The sequence below is a fragment of the Eucalyptus grandis genome, chromosome 1, assembly GCF_016545825.1.
Source record: "Eucalyptus grandis isolate ANBG69807.140 chromosome 1, ASM1654582v1, whole genome shotgun sequence".
NCBI classification, from domain to species: Eukaryota; Viridiplantae; Streptophyta; class Magnoliopsida; order Myrtales; family Myrtaceae; genus Eucalyptus; species Eucalyptus grandis.
In genome coordinates, this window is record NC_052612.1 from 15947190 (window position 1) to 15952472 (window position 5283).

Below are 5283 nucleotides of genomic sequence, written 5' to 3' on the forward strand. Positions count from 1 at the left end.
GGCACGATACTAGCGCGTCCTAATCTACCGGGTAGCTTTTAGAAATTTTCATACATTTGACATGTGGTTGATCAATTCAAGCCACAATGTACATCTTTGACACATTGGCGACTTTCGGTTGTCGAGATAATCTCAAGATTTCAAACACGGACACAAGGTACCCAAACGATAGAAAAGCCGGTCCAGTGCCAATCGACAAGAATTGTGCGATCTGGTGGAATCACCCACACTTGATCACATGCCTATGTCGAGTCGACCTATCTCCGATCTCTAATCGATTTTTAACTGTGCCGTAATGACCCTTATAGATTAACTCGGTCGAAATGTCGTTTCCTAGTCAAATTCTCGAGTCCGATGCGTTAAAATTTCTTAATGGCTTCACTTAATAGACTAGTTATCCCATGAGTGATCAGTTCAGGGAAAAGAACTATATGCGTGCCAACAAAATGCTCGTATCAATTTATTGAAAATAGAATTGGAAAATTGAGATGTCACAAATAAGGGCTTAAGAGGATTAGCTAACACCTTGGAGACGATTTTATATATATAGTTGCAAATGCTTATTAGGTGATATTGATCAAGACTCTTCGGTTGAGCAACTTTTGGAATCAGAGTAATGTTGGTTTTGTTTAGAGGAGCAGGTAGAATTCCAGTTCTAAATAAATCCTGAACTGCCGTAAAAATATCTTCCAATGCGTCTGATAAAACAAACCATTCATACCGTCAGGTCCTAGTGCTTTAGTAGCCCCCATTTGGAAAGTGGCTTAGCAAACCTCTTCTCTAGTAAGCTGGGCCATTAACATAGTGTTCATTTCCATGGTAACAGTAGCTGAGCATTTTGCAAGAATAGGAGCATAATTCCGAGTTCCAACAGATTTGTAGAGATCTGAAAAGAAATGCCTTGTCATGTTTTTCAAAAGGCCATCTTCCCTAATCCATCTGAGATTGACATCTCTCAACATTTGTATTCTATTTCGAATTTGCCTTTGGAGAGTTGTCACATGGAAAAATTTGGTATTTTTATCTCCCCAGTTGAGCCAGTTTATCCTGAATCACATTGCTCAATGTTGTTCCTCTTGTTGCCATAAACGTTGAATGTCCAACTTCAAATTAGTAATCAGCTGCTTGTCATTGTAGTTGTTGGGAGAATTGATATGTGTTTGAAGTTGTTGTTGCAGGTACAATATTTGATTTGGTGCCTTTGAGAATTTTGAACAACTCCACTTGGTTAGGGCTGTAACTACTTCTTGCAGTCTTTGTGGTAGATTATAAGTTATAGCATGTGAGGAACTCCGGGATCTTTCAACCACCTTGCTACACTCCTTTTTCTAAAGCCAGTAGGCCTCAAATATAAATCTTTTATATTGTCTGCTTAGTAAGGCGTCAGTAGTCAATAAAAGAGGGCTATGATCAGAGCCCACGGGTGGAAGTGCATACACCTCAGCCTCAGGGTAAGTGAGCCACCACTCCATAGCACACAAAACTCTGTCTAAACGTTATTTGACTAGGTCATAACCAACACGATTATTCATCTGGTGAAGGCGCAACCCTTGCCGTCCATGTCTATTAGAGAACAATCGTGTAATACTTCTCTGAAGGAATGCATTCAATGAGGTTCAGCCACCCGTCTTCCCACCTCTTCCCAATGAAAAATAACTTCATTAAAATTACCGGTACACACCCAGCGTAGATTATTTGAATAAGCTATTTGTCGAAGATCCATCCATAGCTATTGGCGAAACTGATAAGTTGCTGGAGCGTGGACACAAGTGGGATGCATAGGAGTCCCCAATAGAATATCCGCGCAAGTTGTGTCAAAAAAGTGCTGAGAGGCTCGCTCTATGTGGAGTGCAATGTCGTCATGCCACATCATAGCTAGTCCGCCAGCAAGTCCAACAAGATCGAGCACATGGGAATTTCAGAATTTCAAATGTTGTTTAAGCTTAATGATAACCTCCTATTGATTCTTGGTCTCCATCAAAAAGAGTAAATCGGGTTTTTCTTTGGCCACTAAGGCCTTTAGAGCGTGAACTGTCAGGGGGGAGCCCAACCCCTGACAGTTCCAACATAGTAGCTTCGTTTGTCCTGTGGTGGCTATTGAGGGCCAGCCACCAAAGCCCATGTCTCGTCCTCTGTAGTCGGTAAAATGGGTGTGTCCATTAGCTGCGATTCATCAATAGATTCTAATATGTTCATCTTTGACTCATAAGGATTATATCGTCTGACTTTCTTTGCTATTCTTGCTTTTGCAGAAATTCTGGTGGTTATCAGCTTCTTGCAGTAGGGGAAGTTCATTTTTCTGTACAGGAGCAGGGATCACCACATCAGGAAAATGAGTGGGTTGGGGAAGTGCTTTGTTAAGTTGCTGATCAGGCAGTTGTATCGCACTACCCAAATCTGTTCATTTGAGATGTCCTGTATAAATGTCATAGCTGGAATGTGGTCCTTGTTGAGTCTCTTTCATCTTTGTAGGTGGTATGACTGAAGCACCAGCAGATGATTCCCCTTGTATAAGTACTGGCTGAAGGTTTTACTTGTTTGGGGTGTTAGTGGACGGGATTGGTGGAAGAGTTGGTAGCTGGAGATGGGTGGAGGTAGATGGGGTCTTTGGTATGACTTCATCCTCAGCTATGTCTGGCTTTGCATAAAAAGTTAGCCAATATGAACTGTATTCTTTTACCTCAACTCGAAACCATTGGCCAAAAGCCATTTTCTCTTTACCTTCCATCTTTGCCTCAGTAAAAGGAATATCCTGGCAGTACATAGCATAGTGTCCTATGATACCATAAGAGTAATAGAAATGTGGTAGACGCTCATAACAGAAGTCAAGCCATATGGCTTTCTTTGATATTCGTATTAGATGTCCTATTTTCAAGGGATCCTTTAGATTTAGCTCAACTCGAGCACGACCTGCTCTAAGAGTCGTCCCATCTTTGTTTTCCAGCTTAACCTCAATGACACGACCCACATGTCACACAGCCTTTGCAATCATGTCCTATGAACACCATTTTAGTGGTAAGCCAAATACTTGCATCCAAAAAACACAAGTAGAGTAATCATAGCAATGTAAAGTCGTGTTAGTTATCCAAGGCTTAAAAATAACTAAATTACTAGATAACAGCCAAGGACCCCCCTCTAATACCCTTTGTTCGCTACATATATGCCCGCTTCACATTGGGAAATATCAACTTTGTCAGTTTGCCATGCGCGCTTCAAGGTATTTTGAAAAGCCGAAAAGTTTATAGAGGGGTTCGATAGGATTTTACCGACTAAAATTAGTTTGCATTCTTCAACTTTTTCCAAGGGCGGAGCTTCATTCCAATCGTCAATTTGTTGTGCAGACCAGAGATGCCCCGTTCTGTTACAAAGAGCCGCAAGTCTTGAATTGTCTTCTTGTTGGTGGGTTTTCATGAGATAACAATGCCAGGGCACTCAAGCTTACTAAGTTACGCGTGAAGGAAAGTCATCCTTCGAGGAAATTGGCGCTCAATTGAAAGGTTGGTATAAGGTGGAGCAATCACCAGCTTCGCCATGCAAATTAAGGAATGGGGAGGAAGCTCAACACAATTGAGGAGGATTTGGTGCGGACGGATTGCTCAGTGGAATCCATGAGTTACGACATCATCCACACAGCATGCCCTAGAACAGAGGAAATTTGGGGAATATGTTCTTTGTTGATGGCAAAGAAGAAATTTATGGGGATTAGTCGAGAGTCATTCCAAAATCGGATGAGAAATAGAACAGGGGAAGAAGATAGGAAGTGTATGTAGGATAGCGAAGTGTCGAAACCAACTGATTAGGGTTTAAAGTGAGAAGAAACCACCATGGCGGTAGGAGAGAACTCTGCATTTCGAGAGGTTTTGAGAGGCGATAAAGTGAAATAAGATTAGATGATTAAGATTGCACCATAATAGTTTGAGGATCCCATGCAAAATTAAGCATTATTTGAGAAGCATCTTATTTTTCACCTCCTCCCTCTCTACAACATGGACAAAATGATTAGCAAGATTGTTACATCATCCTATTTCCTTGTCTTGAGGATTGTAGAAATTTTACTTAATGTTTTAGGTGATTTTATTGATGTAGTTATAACTAGAGGCAACACACTTGCTATACTCATAACTATAGTTTCGTGGTTATGTAAAAAGAGAAAGAGGGTAGTTTTGTTATTGTTTGTGGAAAGAAAAGTAGCTTGTTACTTTGAAGAAGTGGATGGCAATGGGGGAGGAAAGTGCCAAAAAGTCTTCAATGTATTATCTCGATACTAATTTAGTCATAAATATTTGAATTTGACTAATTTAGTCTTGAACATTTTCATGTTGGTACTAATTGAATCCATCTGACTAATTTATGTCAGAAATTGCTTACGTAGATGCCGGTTGCCTACATGGCCTATACAACGCTAATGTAGACATTTTTATATAATGTTTAATTATTTTTTCGAATTTTTATTAATTTTCTCTTTTTTTTTCTTTTTTGCCTCTATCTTTTCCTTTTTCCCCATTTTCTTTCTTCCTTATTTCCCCCGCTAGCCTTCATGATGACCAACGGAGGTCGTCGATGAGTGCGGGGAAGCTCTCGCTTGGATGAGGCCCCTTGCCAACGCCAGAGGTCAGCAAGTGTTGGCAAGGGCTGGCCTCGCCTGGATGAGGCCCCTCGCTATTTGAGCAAGGCCACTTTTGCCATAGGGTCCCCACGCTAGATTTGGTGAGGGGTGGCCTCATCGGCCTCTAGCATTGGTGAGGCCAGCGAGGGCTTCCCAACACTTGCTGGCTGTCGCCCGTTGAAAGTCGGGTATCACGGAGGCTAGCGGAGGAAAATAAGGATGGAAAAAAGGAAAAAAAGAAAAAGGGAAAGGAAAAATTAATAAAAATTCAAAAAATAATTAAATATTATATAAAAATGTCCATGTTAGTGTTAGAGGTACTACGTAGAATAACCGGCATTCATGTCAGCAATTGATGTAATTTGGGTTGATGAACTAAATTAGTATCATTGTGAAAAGGTTTATGACTAAATTGATTTAATTAAAATATTTTAAGACTAAATTTATATAAATGCAATAGGTTTATGACTTTTTTGGCACTTTTCCCGGCGATGAGAGATCTCATAATGCAAGAAACTAACTATCCATTAATAGAAAAGTGACCTAGTCAAAATGTGTAAAATTACCATTTTTTATTTTCTTATTCTAAAAAAGCTATAAACTTTATGATCATGTTTGGTCATCTAGAATTCTAGTAAGAATAAGACTTGATAAGATAAGATATAAAATCTAGGGAT